The sequence below is a fragment of the Notamacropus eugenii genome, chromosome 6, assembly GCF_028372415.1.
Source record: "Notamacropus eugenii isolate mMacEug1 chromosome 6, mMacEug1.pri_v2, whole genome shotgun sequence".
Lineage (NCBI taxonomy): Eukaryota > Metazoa > Chordata > Mammalia > Diprotodontia > Macropodidae > Notamacropus > Notamacropus eugenii.
In genome coordinates, this window is record NC_092877.1 from 222,116,813 (window position 1) to 222,140,741 (window position 23,929).

Below are 23,929 nucleotides of genomic sequence, written 5' to 3' on the forward strand. Positions count from 1 at the left end.
GTTTTGAGTATTTCCCTCCCTTACTCAATAAACTGCAGTGGATCTTTTTTGCCTCTAGGAATGAATTAGAACGGAGTAAACATTTATCAAGTACTTACTATGTGGCAGGAACTATACTAAGCTACTTCATTTCAGCCTCACAACAATCCAGTAAGGTAAATGCTAATTATTATCCCCATTTAACAGTTGAAGAAACTGAGCCAGATGAACATTAAGTGACTTGTCTAGGGTCACACAGTAAGTTTCTGAGATTATATTTGAATTTTGGTCTTAAAAACTGCATGGCCATAACTCTATTTATTGTACTATCTGGAAGAAATCTTCTCTATGACATTTAAAGACCTTCACAACATAGTCCCAATGTGCCTTTCCAGTCTTATCATACACTACTTCCTTTCCCTCAAACTCTGGTCCAGTTAAACAGACATCTTCATGTGACATTTTATGCCCCAGAAGCTTCCATACTGGCTATCCCTCATGCCATGAATTCACTGCCTTCTTATTGACCTCTCATAAAATCCCTAACTTCCTTCAAGATTTAACTCAAGCACTATCTTCTACCTGAAGCTTTTCCTAATTCCCCCAACTGATCATTTCATCCCTCTAACTCTCTTGATTTTCTTTTTTCATTATATATCATGACAGTCTAGACTGGAACTTCTTAAGCTGGGGTCTGCAAAGTTTGGGCTTTTTGATATATATTTTAATGACTACTTCAACGCATGGAGTTTCTTCTGTGTTTTATGTGTGTTCTTTTGTTTCTGTGTGTTTTGTTTTATGCCTTTAAAAATATTGTTCTGAGAAAGTATCCATAGGCTTCAACAGACTCTCTTTGGCAGTTCACAGGGATCCACGAAAGGGGTCCATGACAAACTCCTGGTCTAGGCTCGCTCTTTTTGGAGTAAGACCAACTGCATTACTCTCTCAGGGTTTTAGGAGTAGCCTTGAAAGGACAAGGTTGTCTTTCTCTAATGCAGTGAGTTCAAGACCCCATTCCAGTGTATCATCTCTACTGTTAACCAACAGTAATTAGTACCCTAGGCAATCAATTAACTTCAATTAGCTTTAACTAGGAGCAGCTAGGAGGCACAGTGGATAGCGTGCCAGGCCTGGAATCAAGAAAAGCCATCTTCTTGGGTTCAAATCTGATCTCAGATACTTACTAGCTGTGTGGCACTGGGCAAGTCACTTAACTCTGTTTGCCTCAGTTTCCACGTGGCAAATCTAGTATCATTGCCAAGAAAATCCCAAAGGGGGAAGTGGAGCCAAGATAGAGGAGTAACAGTGCATAATTTCTAGAGCACTGTCCCCAAGTCCAGCCAAATACCTGTAAAAAATGGCTCTAAACAAATTCTGGAACTGCAGAACCCACAGAATGATGGAGTGATGCAAATCTGCAGCCTAAGACAGCATGGAAGGTCACTGGGAAGTGTCACTGGGAAGTGCTATCTCACCACACTAGGAGCACAGTGCAGTCCAGTGTGGGCTGCACAGAGCAGACAGCACCTACACAGGCCTTGGGGAGGCTGAATCTCTAATACCTGTAGTAGCTTCCAGACTTCAGGACCCCAAAACACAGAGGACAAATTGGTAAGTCAATGGAAAAAGACTGTGGGACCAGTGTGAGAGAGTGGAGTGGTCTGGCCCCAACCCCAGAGTACCAAGGATAAGGGGGCAGAGGAACCCACAGCAGACACAGCAGCAGCAGGGGCAGCAGCAGCCACTGTTTCTGAAGCTCTAGGCCCACAGATTGTGGGGGAATGGAACATCTGACAGTATACCCCCCACTCCCACTGGAAGCAGAGATCTACCTTGACAGGAGGCTCAAAAGTCAAGTAAATTACTGGGGAAATGAGCAAAAACCAGAAAAAGAATCAGACTATAGAATCTTCCTTTGGTGACAAGGAAGCTCCCAAACAGGGTTACTAAGAGTAGTACAAGATTGAAACAACTGAATAACAACGACAAAAAACAGAACATCTTTTCAAACCTGGGAGCACACTTTCCCCTGTACCATCTTGGTCCCTGAAGGGACTGGGCTCAGAATTAAAATAGTTTCTACGTACAATTGTCCCCACCAAGTTCATTTCTTAATAGCTGCTTTATAAGTCTTCACTTAAGCCCCCACTGGATGAGGTTTCTCAGGCCAGTCCTCAGGATTGAGCTACTGGTTGAAAAATCATTTCTCAACTAAGCTTTCTAGCCACAAAACCTGCCATAAACTCCAATTATAGGATCTCTGGTGACTCCTTGTACTGACTTAGAGAAGCTCACAAGATCCTAGCCATCCCCTATTTCCTTCACCTAAAATAGGAAGTACCCACCCCAAAGAGGCAGAGGACAAGGGGTCCATATCCATGAATCATATGTCAGTCTCAGGTGAAGAGGACCAAGGACTCTTTTTATCCAGAAGCTTAAAGCCTATTTCTTCCCTCGTGTGCTGCCAGGGAGAAGAACAGTAAAATCTACAATGTGCCTGATTAAAGCCTTTTGAGTGCACCACAGCTCTGATGACAGAGTCAATCAACAACCCATATTTTCATCAAGTTGTTAGTCAACCAGCCATAGAATGTCTGCACGTGTTCCAAACTGGGGAGCAGGGACTTCCCATAGCATATCATCCTGTGTTTGTTTGTTTGTTTTTCCTGGAAGTAGTTCTACATCTTTTTTTCATGTGGGGATTGTGCCTCAATATACACATATGTGTAAATACATATAGATACCTGAATATATATGTATGTATGAATTTGTGATTCATATCTTGAGAAGTTACTTTTTTTGTAATCTAAGTATCTAAAAGATGTATATTAAATATTTGTTCTTTCATTTATTCATTCAAGACATGATAAAAATGTTAAATGTTAAACATTGGAAGACTCAAGAAAAATAACTAAAAAATTCCACATAAGATCTGTTTCCAGGCTAACAACCATCAATATCCATGGTTTCAAACATATCTTCAGAGCTGTAGGGTGGAGTCTCAGATTGTTTACACAAAGGTATAGTAGTGTAGGTTGCTTCTGAGTTACCTATTATTACAGACTCACCTTTTATGTGAATTCCAGGTCAGGTATCAAGCACTACCCTAATACTGTCTCCTGGTGGTAGAAGCCCCAGATAGACTACAATTCTTCCCCTACCCCTAAACCCTTCAATTTCCATCATAACCTCATTTGTGAAATACAGAGAATACCTACAGTAGAGGAGATTCTGAGCTACCTACATAGCTATACCTTCCCAGAATTTTTTCCACCCCACGGTCAAACCAGTTCTGTCTAAAAGCAAGAAGGTACATCCAGTCTGACATAAATTACTTTCCCTTCTCACTAAAAGCCACTTTCATACCATAGAATGGTGGCACAATTACTCACAATTACACACTGCTTTGGCATCATTGATCTCCACTACTCACCACAAAAGCATTCACATTCACAATGTGTGGGAGTGAGGAGTAACCATTGTTTGACTCCACCTTGTAGTCATGAATAAACAAGGTAGGCATGACAAAGCTTTCTAAATTATTTAAGGAAAACTTCTGTCCTTGAAGAATCGAAAGATTTCTATGCCCCAATTATATAGCATACTGAATAAGCTACCTAGGAAGCTACCTTCCAGAATAAGAATGGACTTTGACATAATGCCCCCAATAAATTCCAAGCCTCCAGGCTACTGTACAGACTCTCTAAATAAATGCATCTGAGTAGCACAAAGGGACCATTTTAGGGGTCTTCACTAACTGAAGTATGGTGGAATCATCCATCTCCCTTAGATTATGTTGCTATAAATTTGACTGGCTAGTCCAGTTGTGTGGAGAACTGTGCTAATGAGACTAAGGTCATTGGTTTGATTCCCGTGTACACCAATTTGCTCAGCACTCTTCCTTGGCCACAGGCTTCTGCCATGCACAAAAAAGACAAGTTATGAGAATACGAATGGATCAACACGAATCCATTCCTGTAGGTAGGAAAAAAAAGGTTATAAAGGATGGGCGATAATGGATTGGTCAGTAGCATCCTACATAAATGACAGGAATACTTTTTGGTACTTTTTTTTTTTTTAGTCATTGAATGTGTTTCTCCAAGGTTGTATTTTCCAAGAAGAAAAAAAAATCAATTGATCCTGTTAATTTAGGGTATCTTTTTAAAGGTCAGTTAAGTGAAAAGAAAATATGTCCTTTCTGACATATTCTAAAATAATACCCCAGAGTCTTACCTGGAATAGTTTATTTCTTCATTGATCAACCAATTTGTCTTGCAGTCACTTCTAGGCATTTTACTTTGTCCTTGAAGTGCCTGTTTCCTTATGTATAAAGTGAAGGGGTTGGACCAGATAGCTTTTAAGGTCCTTGCTAGAACTTAATCTACTTTCCTATGCTCCTATGACCTCTGCTAAATGCCACATCCAAACAACAGAGAGCTAAGGTTGTTAACTGTAATCTCTATTTAAAAAATTGAGTGTTTAATTTAAGGAAATTGGCATTTATGAAGCACTTACTATGTGCTGCTTGTTGAGCACACAAATTCAGTAAGTTAAAAAAATTCCTACTCAAAGAAGTTTACCTTTAGTAGGGAAGATAATAAGCATATATACGTATATATGTATATATGCACAGAATGATTGTAAAGGGAATAAATACAAATAAATTCAAAGAAGTTAAATCCAAGGTAGTTTAAAAGAGAGCTCTAAATACTACGTCCTGCTCCTGTCATGTCTCTAGTTTTATGACTTAGTATTTCCTGCATATATCAGGTAACTGCTTTACAATTTAGGCACCATATTGGAGATATTTTATGAGTGACTTTTGGCAATCACGTTGCTTGGTACATAGTAGGCTATCAAAATATGTGTTTAATATTTATTGAATTGGATGAGAATCCCTATCTTGCAACTTCAGAAGAAGTGAACATTTTTTCAATGAGTTGATATGACAAGGATGTCTAAAAAATCAGCATGAGAAACCAAATCCCAGAAGTTTTCCAAATCATCGTGTTGCCTCACCTGTGAATGAAAAGCCAAGGCTGACCAAGGAGATAAACACTTCAGTCTCTTTATTTGTAGGATAACCATTCTGTGGTTAAGATTCCTCAAAGGCTATGTAATCTAAAATAGTCACACCATGTAAAATTGCAGCTTGCGTAGGCTGTAATGTGCACTGAACCCTGGAAAAACATCATTTGGCTCATGAGCTCTTAAGCTAAAAAGAATGGTAAACATTGGAAGAGTTGTTGATGTTTTCATGGTAGAGTCACATTTCATTCAGTTTTTTGATGCCAGCGATTAGATATGTATATGGAACACAGGAAAGCCCTAAAGAATTAGCTTTATGTATCATATGTGTATCTTAAATTGCTTTTATTTAAAAAAAAAATCAAAGAAAATTGTGCCAAAGACTACTGACATTTTAAAGCCTAATCTACTACCCAGGAATGAATTGGTACTTAAGAAAAGGAGGAGAGGTCTTAGTGCACTAATGCCAAGACTATTGAAAGTGGAATTCAATGAGCTGAAAGTGGAATTCAATACTTACTGTTAAGTATGTGTACTTCAATATTTGGTCGACTAAATGTATGTGGCTAGAACTTCATTCATGTGTTTTCATTCGGGACGTGGCCTGTTACTTAGAATGCTGAGTGTGTAGGAAAGATTTCTAACCTAAATTCTTTACCTCTGCTCTGTTTTGCTTCCTTAAATTGGGCAGCAGGCTTAACTGCGCTATGCTGTGCTATGTCTTTCTTGAGACAGACAAAACTCAGAAACAAAGGCCATAAAATACAACAAGAGTGATTTCTTTGATCCAGGGATAATCCATCTAGCTGATTTTTTTTCCTTCTTCTTCTTGGGTGGTTGTACACGGCAAACAGCTCTGTATTAGGAAGACAGGCTAATCCTTATCTGTTCCTTTCTATCTAGACCTGGCAGTTTCATCTGTCCATTCATCTGACCGCTCATGTAGTAGGTTATAGATATGTGTATTCTAGCCATCCAAGTTTCATATGCTCAGAAATGGGGGGCCCTGTGGCGCCAGGTTGAAAGCATAGTCTTTGAACAAATAAGCAAATGAGTTACAGGAAAAACAACAAATTCCCACTGACAGGATAACAATTCAGAACAGACAACCTCGCAATGCAACTGACTTCATTTTTCTTTGCCACAGGCCACCACTGCCACATTCCATTGAAATTTTACAAAACATTATTATTGCAGGTTTAAGTCTCATCTGATTTGGCAGGCAGGCTGTATATTTACCCTGATGAAAGAACATTATCATTAAATACACAAACAGCTGACAGTGCAAGAAGGAATTCCAAACTGGATCTCCCCATGCAGTGGAGTGACCCTTTCTTGTCAGAAAAGAACTCTGACTAGACCTTCCAAAAAAAAAAAAAACTAAAAGAGAGAGACACGTAGGTGACATTTCTCTGAGGATTGTCAGTAGAAAAAAATGCCCATGATGAGAGTAAAAACTGAAAGACATTCAAGTATGTGCTGACTTCCCCAAAGACAAGGACATGTTTATAAATAGTGGAGCTGATTTTTGAACTGGGACTTGTTATATGACTCGAATACCAAGATTTTTAAATCTCATCTTTCTCCAAAGCTTCCCTGATCATGACTTCACATCTAGGAACCCAGTGGATCATATAACGCCTAGCCATTATCTTTATATGTTGCTCTTGGATTCATTTTTTTTGTCCACCCATTTTTTTTGTCCTTTTTCAAGTTTATGTCATCGGAATTTATCTTAGCTGTTTACCATTTTAATAACTATCAGCATTTATGCAGTGGTAAGCTACAAGCTTTTCTACTTTTGGTTGGTTCTCGAGGTATCTTTATAAGTTCAGTTAACAGGACTTCGAAAGATCTACCCTTCCCTCCCTCCTTCCCCTGCTCCCCAGATTGAGAGGTGGAGTTCTCTACAAGAGGGGCATTTTTCTCCAGTGCTGTTTCCTGCTTGTGCTTGCACAGAGGCTCACCCCGGAGTAAATTCCATCTGCATGTGAAAAAATGCCAAGATAAAGTTTAGAAAAAGCATCTATTAAAACTCTGACATAGGCAGCCTGCCCCAGAGGGAAAGAAAATAATTACGTTTGTAGCTTCAATCATCTAAATATTGTACTGGAAGAACTGAGATTTAAAACTTTTAATAAACTCACCCCTCACCCATGTCAATCATGAATCTAAATGATATTTAGCTGAAGCAAATTGGAATCACTCGTGTCATCTATGTTGTACATAGTTATTTTTACCTGATAACGCACTTGCAGATAGAGTTACCCTCTACCAAGAGGCCCCATCCACCACGTTCATCCAAGAGTGACAGAGCAACCTTCACACATCCATTTATTTATTTAGATTTATATCACTAAGTCTTCTGGGGAAATGCATAGACAAAAAGCTCATATGTTTGCTCTCCAGTGCCATTCAGGAAAAGACTGTGGTCATAACTGTGCCCTGTTAGTAATTGAGTCTTACCTTGTAACACACATAGAACTCTGTCCATTTTCACTTGATTCCAAGGAGGCAGCAAAAAGACAAACTTTAATAACAGATAGCCAAATATTCTTGCATAAAAAAACAAACAAAACTAAGGAAAAGCTTTTTCACATACTGAAAAAAACAAAGAAAATTCAATACCAGCCCTGATTTAAATTCTTAGGCATACGTAGCAAAATCTAACTTCAGAACTAAAGCAAATTAGCTTCACTCAGTTACTAACTTAAAACACAATCATAATCTAGTTAATGGGGAAAATAGTACAAGTACTTTTTATGCCATGCCTTACTATATTTGTGAGTATGGAAGGCGGATGGTGCAAGGGGAGAAAAGGAAGAGGGCTGGCTGAATCTACTACCCTAAGTTATAGACTAGAAAGCACTCTCTAAATTGGTTAGAAAGAACTAATTCTTGTCCATTGACAAGGAACTTATAAATCACATCTTCTCTTGTCATTGCAATGCCAGTTCCAGAGAAAAGGCTCTCTGGGGTGCTCATGTAATGAAGCATGATCTTCACATCAATGATGAAAAGTAAACTTAAGATCTTACATTTAATTTAATCTAATTTCAATTTTACAAACATTTATTAAGTACCTTTATATGCTAGTCAATAGGAGTACTATATGAAGGAAAATGGAATATAAAGGACAATATATATATGAGCAGGTTACAGTATGTAACTAATAAGGAGCTTTAAAGAAATATTGGCATAAAATATTCCAACAAAGAATAACGTGGTGGATGAAGTAGAAGGTTAGGTAACAAACTAGCTGTGGGTAGCTGGATTAATTCCTTCACCTCTCTGAGCCATGGCATCTTTTTTTTTCCAAAACAGAGAAAATCTAAAGCCCAGGAAAAGGAAGAAAACTGCCTGAGTCAAATGGTTAATTTGTGGCACATCTGAGGACAGAATCCAAACTCTTGACTTCCGGGACAGTGTTAATATTACTTAGAGGCATATCTGGCATGCTTAAGACAATGCACTTTCAAAAATGCCAGTGCTACCATCATCATTATACGTAACATTCCACAGCTTCCCAACAGCATGGCAAAGATCTGGATGAGATTGCACACATCAAAACATGAGGCCTTGCCATGAATAATGGGTAGGTATGGGGAGAAGGTGTACTTTAGTATGAAGTCACTCTCTTGATTTACCTTCAGACTGTAGTCAGGTCTTGTTGAAATAGTGAAAATGAAGGGTACCTGAAAATATACCAAATGAAAAGGGTAGATACTTTCATTCATGGAACAGGGATGATAATAAAAACCATTAACCTGCAAGCTTACATTTATTTAGCATTTTAAGATTTGCAGATGGCTTTCTATCCATTTTCCCATTTGATAGACACAGCTCCATGAAATAGGTTTGATTATTACCCTTATTTTATGGGTGTAATATTATTACCCCCATTTTATGAGGAGACTGATGGACTCTGATTAGATGATTTACTGAGGATCAAAGTTAAGTATCTGAGGGATTTAGTGACTAGGGGTTTAATGGAGCCCAAATTTCCAAAGGTAATGAGCAAATAATTTAGTAATCCTTCTTTAAACATTTTGGCAACAGTTCATAAGATGGCTGGAGTCATACATTTTGAGAAGGCAATGTAGTACATTGAGGCATTTCAGCTCCCATCGATTGCACCAGATTTTCCTTCAGTGCTTCATATTGATGAAGAAAAAAGATGATTGCCATTGAAAAACTGAAATTGATTAACTTTTATTAAGAACTTATTATGTGCCTGGCAATGTGCTAAGTGCTTGGGATACACAGACAGGTAAAATAGCCCTTGTTCTCAAGGAGCTCACAGTCTAATGTGGAGAAGGGGCAGGATGGAGAGGGAGGGACCAGGAGTAACAATGATGAACAGAAAGGAGGCCAGTGTCACTGGATCACAGAGTACATAGAGATGAAGTGAGATGCAAGAAGACCAAAAAGTTCAAGAGGGGCCAGGTTATGCCCTTTATAAAAGCACAAAGAGAGGATTTTATATTTTAACCTGAGGTAATAGGGAATCACTGGAGCTCATTGAATGGGATATATCACATGGTCAGAACCATGCTTTAGAAGGGTCACTTTGATAGTAAAGTGGAGGACAGACTGGAGTAGAGAGAGAGACACGACAAGGTCCATAACTAGAAAGTCATTGCAATAATCCAGGCATGAGGTGATGAGAGTCTACACCAAAATGGTGGCAGTGTTGTTATCATTATTTCATCCTTTTCCAACAGAAATAGTCATAGGATACATTGCTTTCCTGCTTATAATAATTCTTTTATGCTTAATGTTTTACAGACTATCACACAGGTGAATCAAATGAGTGCTTTTTGTAGGTGAATAAAATTTTCAGATATGTGCTTACCTTCTGGAGGCTTACTGAAAGCATTCTTGGTACAAAGCAGACAGGACAGCAGATAAGATATATTCATCCTGTGCACACACAATTTTGATTTCTTCCACTAAGTTTCTATGTTTTCAAAGCATTTTGCTCCACAAAGCTTAAAAATTATTACTATTTGGTATTTTAACATCTATTAACAATGTTGTTCTTTAGTTTATGGTTCACTCCAGGCACGTGTATGCAAAAACTTAATGCTGCGGTTCTTGGTCAGTGATTGAATTCTGAAGAATATTTTGAGGTCTACATTTGCTTTGTGGCAATTTTGTCACAGTCACTTCAATGAAAGAAAGCATAACTGTGGCCACGAGGTCATGTCTTGCTAGGTAGTTAGTATGCCAGTGATAATGTATTAAGCAGTTTCTACCATTTTCTCTCATAATCTGCTTTGATCACTAAAGTCTCACCTTTAAAGATAAATTTCTGACAGCGTCTGGTGGCACTGGCCAAACCCTAAACTGCCATGCAGCATTTCCATCTCTGCAAGCCAATATTCAGGAATCAGCCATTTGCTTGATACTTCTTTGTCAATATCGGTTTGTTGAAGTCATGTGGGTATTACCCAAAGTGGGCTTTCGGGTTCTAGTCTTCACTCATAATAATTTCATAGACTCCATAATAGCACCTACCCACCAGGGTTGTCAAATGGGATAACTGCATGTGCTTAATACAATGCATGGGACATAATAAGCACTTTATAAATGTGAGTTATTATTATTGTTACAGATTAAACTTAAAAGTATACCATAAATACATGCTGTAAAACATTTGCCATCACACCATGTCTTCTAAAATGATAACTCTCCTCCAATCTTTAAGAAATTGTCCTGTTTTTGTTGTTGTTTAGTCAATTAGCCATGCCCAGCTCTTCATGGCCCCATTTGAGGTTTTCTTGGCAAAGATACTAGAGTCGTTTGTCATTTCCTTCTCCAGCTCATTGGAGGAAACTGAGGCAAAAGGGCTAAGTGACTTGACCAGAGACACACAGCCAGTGAGTGTTGAAGATCAGATTTGAATTCAGGAAAATGAATTTTTCTGATTCAGTGCTCCATGCTTTATCCTATGTGCCACCTAGCTACCCTAAGACATATTAGGATAATATAGAATTTACAAAAAGAAAAGCAAGAGAAGAAGAAAGTGGAAATACAGAGGAAATAATAAAGTGAGGAGAGTAAGATAACAAGAGACATCTACCACATATACATATAGTTGAAAAGTACTATCTTTTTAACATTCATAACTATCAATCAATTAATAAGTATGTATCAAACACCTAAGGATGTTTATTATTGGGGATACTGAGTACAAAGAATTAAACAATCTTTACTCTCAAGAAGCTTATATTCTAAAGGAACACAATTATATATGTGTATATAGGATAAATCCAATAAGAACAAATACAAATAATTACAAAGTGTTAAATGTAGGGTAGTCAAAGAGGAAGAGGACTTGAAGTTGGTGTATGTATGGTTGAAGGGACTGTGAAGTAATCAGAGGAAATATTATTTTTCCTATTGCAGTGAGGAGTAAATGGTTATTCAGTGGAGTTTAATGGCTTGCCCCAATCGTGTAAACTACATCAGAGTCAGGATCTGAACCCACTTCTCCGCGATGCTTCCATGAAGGCCATGATATTACTGTTACTGACTCCATTAACACCTGGCTCTTTTCAGGGTGTAATACATTTCCAGTATTCCCTTGTACACGCAGTTTGAAGAAGTGGAAGAATATGAAATGCACAGAATCTAAATGCACAATGATTTTAAAAAGAAAAGACCACAGCTCAAGGCATTTTGAAAGAAAATGCACTAGAAAAAGTCAACATATCATTGATGAGTCAGAGGAAAAATTGTAAAATCACTGGAAAGTCAGAAGACTTGCATTCATATTCCCTCGCAGGCCATTTACTACTCATGTGACCCTGAGAAAAGCATTTCAACTTCCTAAGTCTCAGTTTTTTCAGCAATAAAATAGAGATACTAGCCACGTATCTACCTCCAAAAGCTGTTACGAGCCAACTGCTATGTAAACTGTGAAATGCTATATAAATATGAATTGTCATTGCTGCTGCTGCTGCTACTAGAATTGATACTACTGTTCCTATCTATTACTACTATACTACTACTACTACTACTACTGCTGCTGCTGCTGCTGCTGCTGCTGCTGCTGCTGCTGCTGCTGCTACTACTACTACTACTACTACTACTACTGCTACTGCTACTACTACTACTACTACTACTGCTGCTGCTGCTGCTGCTGCTGCTGCTACTACTACTACTACTGCTACTACTACTACTGCTACTACTGCTGCTACTACTATACTTATAGGTTAAAAGTGAGACAGTTCTTTGGAGTTTTGCCTTTTTTATGAGAAGAGGACAATTCTCTCCCCATCCCTTCCTCCCCAGAATAATATGACTCATGGATTTTTTTTATTCCTGGTTTGTAATGTTATATACTTACTATTCAACTGGAATAAGAAAATTAAATTTTATATAATTATTATTGAGAAATTTTATGATAGTTTTAGTTATACAAATTTTAGAGCAACATTTTTCTCTTTTTTAATAGAATTTTGTTAAGAATATAATAACCACCAATATAGCCACATAAAATAAGAAATAAAATCATACAGAAAACAGAAAACTTCTTACCTCATGGGACTGTGTGAGGAAATTACTTTGTGAAACTTCAAGCACAGGAGACATGAGAGGTTGTTATCATTATAAAAACCAATAAATTTATAGGTTGCTTAATGTCTTATGTGTTTGTGTATGCATATACATTTTAACAGATTTGAGAGTTTGGAGGCACTTCAGTGGGCATAGGAAAACTCCTGTCCTGATGCAGATTGATAGCTGTCTTAGAGAGTTTCCTAAGGATACTGGGAGTTAAATGATTTACCCAAACTCACAAAAAAAAATATGTGAGAGGGAACTTGAACATAAGTTTTCATGGCAATCAGGTTAGTTTTTTTATCCACTATACCAAGCTGCCTCTGTGTATATTTTAATTAAAAGATTTTGCTAATAGTTAGGATTTATATAATATATGATGATTTGTTAAACACTTAGTATGATTTTACCTCGTTTGATCCTCATGCTGTCTCCATTTTACATACGGGAGAAGTTAAGTGACTTGTCCAGGTCCATTCATTATTTAAGAAAGAATTTGAACTCAGATCTTCCACTACGTCATGATACTTCTGGGGAGATTTTATTGGCCATTTTTAATATAACTGTCATGGATGATATTCTAATAAAGTTTTGCATTTTTTTCCTTAAAAGACTCAGGCTTATTAAAAGAGATTATCAGCCGAGAGTCAGTCAAACATTTGGATTTCATGTGCATCTGAACTGTATAAATAAGGACTGTTTCCAAGATAACTGATTGTCATTGCCACTCTTTTAATAATTGAAAACCAACGAATGTATATTAGTTGTCACCAGTTCTGAGGAAGACCTCACTTAGAAGCTTCATAGATGGTGCCCCTAGTGGCAAGATGCTTATATTGCCCATGTATTAAATTGTCATCTGCTTCTTCAAGAGCTTCACATAATGAAATATACAGAAGGCACTGCCTTCTGAGATTCTGAGTGAAACAGCAGCAACCTTATTTGAGAAAGTTCTCATAATCCCAGAAACTCCAAGTTGTACGGGACTTTAGAGGTCATTGAGTTCAACCCATACTCGAACGGGAATCCCTTCTGCAAAATTCCCCAATAGTGATCATCTAGCTTCTACTGGAGGACCTCCAGAGTAGGAAACCCACTGCCTCCCAAGACAGCCCATTGCACTTTTGAGCAGCCCTAATTATTAGGAAGGGGTTTTTTTGTTTTGTTTTATTTTGTTTTGGGGGTTCCCCCCCCAACATCAGTCTGAAATTAGCTCCCTGCACAGCTTACCACCCAAAACACATATTGTCAGCACAAACCACCTAGTGTTCAAATCCACAGAGAACACTAGTAAGCTGGCTGGGATGTTTTTACATATGAGTCACATGAGGTTAAGCACCACTAAAATAACTATACCACACAAATGAAAGGAAGAAGGAATTTTGCTGCTTCTGTGGCCCCAGATCCTGCCAAACTTCCCTTTTAGTTGTTAATTCTATTGTATGTATACAAAGTTTTCCCTGCATGATGGGAAGAAAGGTGATACGGTTCTCCATGCCTCAGCGAAACTACCAATGGAATGTGTGTTCCAAGCTTCATGGGCTAATTATTACTTTTGCTTTTTCTATGCTAGAAAAGCTGCTGAATTTTTATTTTTTTAAAGTGATAAGACCAAGAATCTAATGAATTATAACATAAAAGATAATATTATAGGGAGAAAGCCTGGACTTGTGATTTCTTTGGTATGGGGAAATTACAGGTAAAAACACCATTTCTACCAATGGAGATCTGAACCATCTCTATATATTATAATCTTAGTTTCAGAGGGGTCTGAAAGATTACCCCAAAGCCATAGAGCCATGATAAAGCAAAGGTAAAACTTGGACCCATATCCTCCTGGCTTTATTACTCCAGAGATATCAAGCACAACAATGAAGGCACTCCACAATGAGCTGATCGGATTAAAATTTAATTGGAAAATGTAGAATAAAATAAAGGAAAACCACTAAGTACTGTAATCCTTCGACATGGATTATTAGCTCCATTTCTATTTAGGTTTGGCACTACTGTACCATGCTGCCTCTCTGATTGATAGAATCTAACATGTAAGTAATTTGAAAATAATGAGACATATTTATACTTTTAAAGTACTTTCACACATATTCTCATGAAATTCTCCATAACTTAATAATAACCATTATACAGTTGAGGAAGCAGAGATACTGAGAAAGTAAATAATCTACCCATAGGCACACCAGAAGTTAGTGGTAGAGTAGGGACTGATACCTGAGACTTCTGACTATTGATCTAATGTACTATATTGTCTATGGAGGAGAAAAAGATTCAGCTACCCTACAAAATGTTTCTAAAGTGTGTATTTAAAAAAAAGAAAGAAAGAGACATAAGAAAGACTTTTGGTTCTGCATTTCTTACCTTTGGAAATTTGGGCCCCTACTAAACCCATAGCTGGTGAGAAGGAATCAAGAGCTTTCCATCAATTTAGACTGGCCTCCAATACTTCCAGTAAACTACCAAGTAGCTATTACTAGCACTTGTAGCAAATTACTAACTTGTATTGTATCTAAATAGAAACAAAGCAAAAGTCTGGACATGTGTAGTTCCGTTTTACGATCAACCAAGAGGTAGCTTGTGCCACGGCACCAAGAGTTCTTTGCACATAATACATGTTCAACTAATGTTTGTTGAATGAATGCTATGTTCACATAAGTTTCTATTGCTTAGCCACAAGACCTTTCTCTTTTACAGTCACCTGCTCTGAGAATATCAGATTCAATTTAATTCAGCAAGCCCTTGGCCCTGAAGAAAAAGTGAGAAAATACACCAAGATAAGAGACTATGGGTATGAAATATGACATATCATCACCCAACTGATGTGTTGAACTTCTTCTATTCTCTCTTTTTTATTATTTGTTACAAGGGATAGCCTGCTAAATAAGTAAGGAGGAAAGAATATATTCAGAAGTGAAGATTATGTAAAAATAAAAGATATTAATAAAAATAATTAGGCAATTAGTAGGTATCTACCCACCATGTGCAAGATAGGAGAGTAAGAGAAGGCTGGCCTTTAATTCAAGAGAATCTAAGTTCAGTTTCTTTCTTTCTATGTGACATATTTGGTCTATGACTTTGGCCACACTCATTTCTCAGTATTCCAGACAGGTGTCTAAGACTACAAGTTACTTATACATTGGTTGATGGGGCTCTGACACAGGGAGTGCTACATACTAATAGAAGACGTAGCATCAATGACTGTAAAGAGAACAAAATGGGTAAGACATTGTGCAAAAGCCCTGGGATAAAGGTCAGGGTATGACAAGAGAGAGAGAAAATAGTCCCTGCTTTCAGTGTTCCTTCGCTGCTTATGTTTAGGAATATTGGGATTACTTGCCACAAGAAGGAAGTGGAGAAATTATGAAAGAATTTTTAAATATTAATACCTTTGGGAAAGAAGGGGAAAAAATGTTCAGAATTATAGAAACCTAAAGGAACTGATTAAGAGAAAGTTACAAATAAGTAATGAGAATTGAAAGGGCATGGGGCAAGGTAGGACTGATGGAGAAGAAGAGTGTGCTTCAGAGTAGTAATAAACCTAAGGAAACAAAATATAGGCAATGGAACATACCTGGAGAAGGAAAGAATAGTGCAAGATCCCAGCAAAGGAATCCTTAGGGGAGGTGCAAAAGGTAGAGGAAAGAAGTCAGAATAAGATATAGGGGGAAAAGAAACATGAAAAAAATGGAAATCTTTCTTAAGGGGTAAAGGCATACTAAGAGGAAGGGAAAAAAAATATAGGGAAATACAGGGAAAGAAGCAGAAAAAAAAAACAAAGCAATATACAAGGGGAGAAAAGGGAGCAAAATAGTCTACCAACTACCCACCTCCAAACTCAAAGCCAAAGTAAACTTTTTCACAACTCCTTCACCAGTTTAAGAAAATCTCCCCACTGCAGCCCAGTTCCAAGGGAAACACCTTATAACTCGGCTTGATGAAAGCAGTGTAGGTAGTGCTAAATCAACCCTGGTTCTGATTAGGCCCCTGAAGTTGCAGGAGAACTCCCCAGCTCCAAGTTGCCCCCAATATTCTAGGCCTCATTCAGCATACCAGTGGTTCTGAACAAAGACTTTTATGAATCCCCTCGCAGCACATTAGTGATTCACACAGCACTATTAAATAAGTCCCTCTTCTCTAATAAATGCCTTTCCAGTGTGTGAGAAATCTCCCCCTGCAGGGACTTCAACCAGAGGTTTCTTGGATCTAAAAGCAAGAGTTCTTCCAGATGCATTGGAGCCCAAACCCTCTTGATCAGGAGTAGAAATGTGGCTTGCTTCTTTTCCATAACCTGAGCTTAAAGGTCCACAGACTGTTAATAATTTGCTTACTGAATAGAAGTCTGGGTTCCTTCACTTCATCTCAAAAAATGTTACTGAGGGAATAGGATAGGGGGAAAACTGTAATTTCATTGGTATAGGGAACTCCTGGATGATGAAATTCCTTCCAACACAGATCAGCACCTTCTTTATAACTTACAGTATTAAATAATTCCCAGAGCATTGACAGTTAAAGAAGCTTGGCCGGGGTCACTCAGTCAGTATAGTTCAGGTGCAGAAAATGAACCATGTCTTCCTTGCTCTGATACTGACCATCCCCTAAACCACAATATAAGGATTAAACAGGACGTGTTGCCTGCCTTTGTAGAGCTCATACCTGACAAAAATAATAATGGAGGCGGGGAGGAGAGGAAGAAAAGAAAGAGACATTTACATGACAACTTGAATATATATATTTAAAAGTAACAGCAAGTTATACATAATAGATTTGCAGCTTCATGTACAGTTGTCTTTTTTATTATACTATGTTATGGAAATGCTTATTTTATTCATAGATTTTAAAAAATTATATTTTAAAAATTAAAACATACATACAAAAATACTTATACAATAAAATGGAAGAGTGGATACAACATGGGCCTGGAAGACTGGGAGACCTGGGTTCAGGGTCCTCTTGTGACCTAAAATAGCTGTGCAACTATGGAAAAGTCATGGAACCTCTCACTGCCCTGGGACATTTAAGGCTACAAGCAACTGATGAGTTGTTTATCTGATTGACAGAGGAAGGTTTCACATAGCCCTACCACCTGGCACATACTGTGTAGTTACTAAATATTAATTGAATTAAATTGAGGTACACCAATGAAATCACATCTCTGGAAAACAAAAAATGAAATAAGATATGAAAAATGCAATCTAAGGGACAGTCAAGAGTAGGGAACAATGAAAAAATTTGAAATCAGAGGATTGGATCAGAGTCTGACTCTGTAGGAGTTATAAGATGCCAGAGCTCTTCTGGATTTTCCTTTTGCTTCCCCTTTGGCCAAGTACCAGGTCATCAGCAATTGGGAGGAAGAGTTGAAATAACTAAATATTTTCCTTTTTGTCAAATAGTCCAGTTGCAAGAGCTGATTAGTCTCTAAGTTGTCAGCAATGAGCATGCCTGATGAACCCTTCTTACACAGATTTCTCTTCCAAGGTCAAAGTATTTCATTTAAACAGTCCCCAAGTGTGTGCTCTCGAAGTCCTGGTGAAGCTTGGGCTGTATTATTCACCTGAAGATTTCCTGTTGAAAAGAGATTTCATCAGCATTTCAGAAATGAAACAGTCATTTTCCACACGCCTGCATTCCTGTTAAAGGGAACCCACGCTTGAGAAATTAACATCATAACCTGCATGAAATGAAGCAGAATTTGACTCTGAAGAAAGTAAAACAGTAAAATCCCCATTTCCTTGTAACTCTCCATCATTTATTTTCTTTTCTCTGGTTTTATTACTCAAAAGTTCTTTTTTTTTTTGCAAGGCATTTGAATCTAAAAAAATTAATATTAAGCTACTGGAAGTCAAAATCATAAATCCATAGATTCAAGTTTCTCATTTTTAAAAAAAATGTTCCTATGAATTAGTGATTGTTCATTTCTAAAGATTGTCGTAACAATAGCCGAACCTTCATTTCTGTGTCTTACGGAAGAGTCAATGATTTAGAGGTGGGAATATGTCAAGGACATTAGTTCCACTGTTAAATATGGATGTTCATGATCACATTTCACATAATTTCGTTCAGTTATCTAAACCTCAGGGCTTTTTAAAATCTTTAACAAGATTCCTTATACTCTATACGTAAGAGATGCATTGCTTTCCAGTTACACACACACACACACACAAACAAATTAAAAATTCTTGTCAAGAGCATCCCTCATAAGCACATGAGGCAGATGCTATGCAAAATGTAGTTCCCTGTACTCTGCCTCAGGCTTCATTACAAAAATAAGGCTGACCAGGCATGTATGGAACAAAATCAGCACAGCCTATGACTTCACATGCTTTATAACTCTACACGGCTAAGTCACTATTCCCAGGATTCAGCAGCCCTCTATCCTCCATCTCAGTGCTTTTGCATAAGCTCTCTGAGTGACTGGAATGAATTTCCTTTTTATCTCTGGCTCTTAGAAATCTTAGCTTTCTTCATGGATCTCCTTAGTTGTCAACTCCAGTGGAAAGCCTTCCCTGAAGCCCTTAGTCATTAGTGCTCTCTCTTTTCTAACAACTGTACTTATACTTAGTCTCTCTATATGCTGTACTCCTCCAACAGGAAATAAGCTCCTTGAGGATAGGAACTGTGTCATGCATCCACTAGGATGAGTTAGAATAGGTTATTGATATTTGCTGCCAAGAATGATATAGGAAAGTATATACAGATAAGCAAGCAGTGAATGTGCGCCATCAAATGGATAGAATTGCTGGGGGGCCAATTTTACATAGGGTTTTCACACAAAGGAACTGGCCACGGTAGCTGTCATATTTCCAGCATGGCAATGGGTCAGGGAACAAGGACCAGTAGTAAAAGAAAGGGAGTGGTATCTAAAAATGAATGAAGAAGGCCTACTTAGGCTAAGGAAGTTACTACAAATGCACCACATCAGCAAGCTGGCTGGAGAGTTTCAGCATCTGGTTCCAACTAGAACTGGGTACAGCTAAACCTTAAGGGAGACAGAATTCTGTACCAAGCCTGGGAGAGTTGGGTCATAGACTCCCATGGCTAGTCACATTGTTCAGGGATGGTTGACTTATTTATATTCTCAGTGCATACAGCATAGTGGATATTTAATGGAAGCTTGTAGAATTGAATTGAAAAACTTACTGGCAAAAGCAAAAATTAACAGTATTGTCATATGTTAATAATAATTATTGCCCATCAAAGTCTATTTGGATATCAAGTGGGAAAGATGGAAATTTTAAATTGACAATGGTAACTCAGTGGTTTCACACTCAAAAAGAAACAGGATTCATTAACATAAGGGTCCCTGCAGGTCACATACCAACTTTAAAAACATATATATTCATATTATCTATGTTTTGTTATATTTTCAGTTTTTTGTTAGAAATTTCCTAAAGACATTTTAATTTCACATGGCTTGCACTGGGGAGTATTGTAGACTGCATGCAACCTGTGGACCATATTTTTGACATCTCTAATAATCATTAGGTACTCTTTAAAAATAGAGGAGACAGAGAGAAAAAGAGATGAATCTTATTAGATATATTGTTTTATTTGCTCTAAAGCTGGCTGGTCTGGCAGATAAAAACAAGAATACACCACCAATCAATAGATGCTTCTTTTCCATTCCTTCTGTGAGAGACAGCGTGGCACAATGGGTAGATCTGGCCTCAGAATCAAGAAAATCTAGTTTTGTGTCCTGCCTCAGACACATGTGACTGTATAACCTTGGGCAAGTCCGTTAATCTTCCAAATTCTCATGCAGCTCTCTGACTTATGTTGCTAGAGGGGTTTTCCAGAGAATTTCTTATATTAATAAAATCACAGGTCCAATCCCTATCTATGTACTCAGGACAAGCAAAGTATTGTGGTGTTATATAACGAATATGAGATACAAACTCTGCTCTCAAGAAATTTATAAGTGGAGAGGAAAGCATAAAACATGTAAGAGCAATAAAAATACAGCACATAATCAAGTGTTGAGTGGAATGGCACAGATTAAAAGTATCATAGTGAGAAAAGGCAAGTAGGGTTTTCAGTATATTAAGGGACATCTAAAGCATCTGTGTATGTAACTGCCAACGACAATAGTGGACTATGGCTCAGTCTGGGGCCCCTTTGTCCATATAAGGCTGGTCAATAAACCATTTATGTTGATAAAATATATCTGTACACAATATCATTCTTTTCTTTTTAACTCTGAGAATCTCATTTGCTCCCATGGTTATAACTAGCTCCTTTACAAGAATAACTCCCAAACCTGTATTTACAACCCTGACTTTTCTTTCTTCAGAATTAGACTGACATTGCTAATTATCTCTTGAGTATCTATTTCTATGGATGCTATGCCAAAACTTTAAAATCAGCCTTTAGTGGTAGGTCTGGTATATATGGGGCAGGTTGGTGGTGCAATAGATAGAGTACCTGACCTGGTTTCAGAAATATCTGGGGTCAGATCTGTCCTCAGACACTAGCAATGTGACCCTGGGCAAGTCACTTAATCCTGTTTGCCTCAGTTTCCTCAACTATAAAATGTGTGTGTTTGTCCATTTCCAAAGAAGACCATGCCATCAGAGAAATGATGACATGACTTTCACTTGACTTTGTTTTGAGTGAGGGAGGGCTGTGCAGGTCACCAGCCTCACTTGTCCTCTGGAGCCACCTGGATCCAGTGACCAGATATTCATCAGGATGACTGGAGATGACCCAGGATGAGGCAATTGGGGTTAAGTGACTTGCCCAAGGTCACACAGCTAGTGAATGTCAAGTGTCTGAGGTGAGATATGGATTCAGGTTCCTCCTGATGCCTGCACTGGTGCTCTATCCACTGTACAACTATAAAATAATCTGGAGAAGGAAATGGCAAACCACTTTTTTCCAAGAAAACCCCAAATGAGGTCACAAAGAGTCGGACATGACTGAAATGACTGAACAACAATTTTATCACCAGGACCCAACCTATCTTTTCAGCCTTATTATACATTACTCTATCTTCTTCATTCTACATTCCAGCCAAACTTCTTTCTCCTGTTTCCATACCTCTACACTGGCCACATCCTCTTCCACCTCTCCTTACCTGGAATGTACTCTCTCTTCATTCTCACTCTTCCTTTTAAGACAGATACTGCCTTCCACAATAAACTTCCTGATCCCCAGCTGCTACTAGCTTTTTACTAACTTGTTTTTAACTCTCTTGAATTTGTTTTGCATTAATTCTGTGTGTGTTTATGTATATAGATATAGTTATATATGTGCATGCTGGTTCTCTCAGTAGAATATGATTCCTAAAAATAGAAATTCTCTCTCTCTCTCTCTCGCTCTCTCTCCCTCCCTCCCTCCCTCCCTGCCTCTGTGTATCTCTCTTTGTGTATGTCTCTCTGTGTGTCTAGCTGACTCTCCGTCTCCATCTCTGTCTCTCTCTGTCTCTGTCTCTTTTTTATTTTTATTTGTATTCCCAGTGTCTAGCACAGAGTATGACACATACATGCTTAAATAAATGCTTATTGGTTGAAAGGTATCCAAAGCATTTTCTGACACTAGATTTCATTATCATGATCAGGTAGCCAAAATATGATGTATGGAACATGCACATCAACCCCAAACCTATTTGGAATCAAAACTGAAAATAATGCCCTGTTAGTACAAATGGCAAATGGAGATTTCAGGTCAATCAAACTTAAATGCCCGTAATGGCATTTGGTTGGGACAGTTTGTTGAAGGTATGCTCACATCTGGTCATTAGGCTGAGAAGAAGATGCTGAGGGAAAGGTTACAGTCGGAACATTCTCCCAGCGAAGCTTCCAACGACAGTTTTTCCATCTCGGGAGCTTTCTCATTATAGTGCATGTGCGCTCACTGAAATTGCTTCAATTTAGCTGTTATCCAGATCTACTTCCTAATCCCTTGCCTCAAGGTTTATACATACATAATTTCTTATTCCCCAAACAGCCCACAGCATCACCAACTGTACACATGTAAGCTGCTCTTGAAGTCTGAACCTGGCCACCTTTGCCCCATGCATTCCAGAGGCCTCGTGGCTGTCCTAGCCCTTGACTCCCAAATGCCGGAACATCTAAAGAGAAATGGGAAAAATTCAATCTTGTGGATGTTTTGTCTGTAATGCCAAACACCGGATTTGTATGGCATTTCTGTAGACAAGGTCTAAGACTGCCCAGCCACGCTTCGTTTACGAAAGCTAACGAGATTACGGCTCCAAGTAGTTTGATCAGGATATAATGGACAATGACAGGAGATGCTTATAGAGTGGATGGAGTAAGGGAAGGGAAAGGCCTGCAGCAGTGACTGGTAACTCAGACAGAAACAGAAAGCAAGAAGCATGAGGGGAAGATGAAACAAAACACTAACTTCACATGAGGCTTAAGGGAGAGAGAACATTTTAAAACTCCAGGGAGCTCCTAGAAACTCAGATAAGAACAAACAATCTCCCAATATGCTGTTTCAGAGGCAGGGGAAAGACAAATGTTAAGTCTACAGTGGGAGGCAAATTTGGCCTCTAGATGCCAAAGGTAATTGTAACGCTATACGGGATAAACATTGGGCTAGATCCCAGAAGCAATTTTATATACGCACGGTGGTCATTTCGAATCTCCTAGATTGAATGACAAAGACAAACGTCTGCAAGAAATGAGAATAGAAAAAACCCAGAGAAAGGGAGTTTAACATTCTCAGATGTTGATGGTTACACATGGTTAAAGAAGCTGTTTTCTTGTTCCGGCTAAAAATGCCTTTCAGATGAAGTGAAATAAAATAAAGGCAACAGACATGTATTATATGGGACCCTGCCACAAAGGCAAAGCTCCTTGTTCTCTCTGCTGGTTGGGTCTGAGTGCCTTGTTTGTTAATGGAAAATCCATTAAGGCATTTGAGGATAATGCATTTTGTTAAAACAAATGAGCAAGTTCTTCATCTCTCTGACATCACCTCCCAATGTTGCCAGTCCAAGACCTTTCACAAAGATGAAATTAAATGAAAAATTAAAAAGCAAAGCTTCTAATAGCATCTCAGATGAAAGACTAGCTAATGAGCTGCGTTCACTGACACATTCTGAACTGGCATGCCATCGGGTCAGAGCCAGAGACAGGTGGATCTTCCTGTTCTAAAGATTTCTTTTGTATAATTTTCTTAAAGCAATGCTAATCTATTTTTCAAGTGAGATTCTGCTCTTTAGCATCCCCTCTGTACTCTTTTAATGACTTACTGGTACAATTAGACACAGTTTGGCTGATTTAAATGCATGGAGGGGAAACATTTGAATGGTTTCCCTTTATTGTTTTTATCCAAGTTCCCATACTCCAAATGTTTAATACTCCAGACAAAAAATTATGAAATG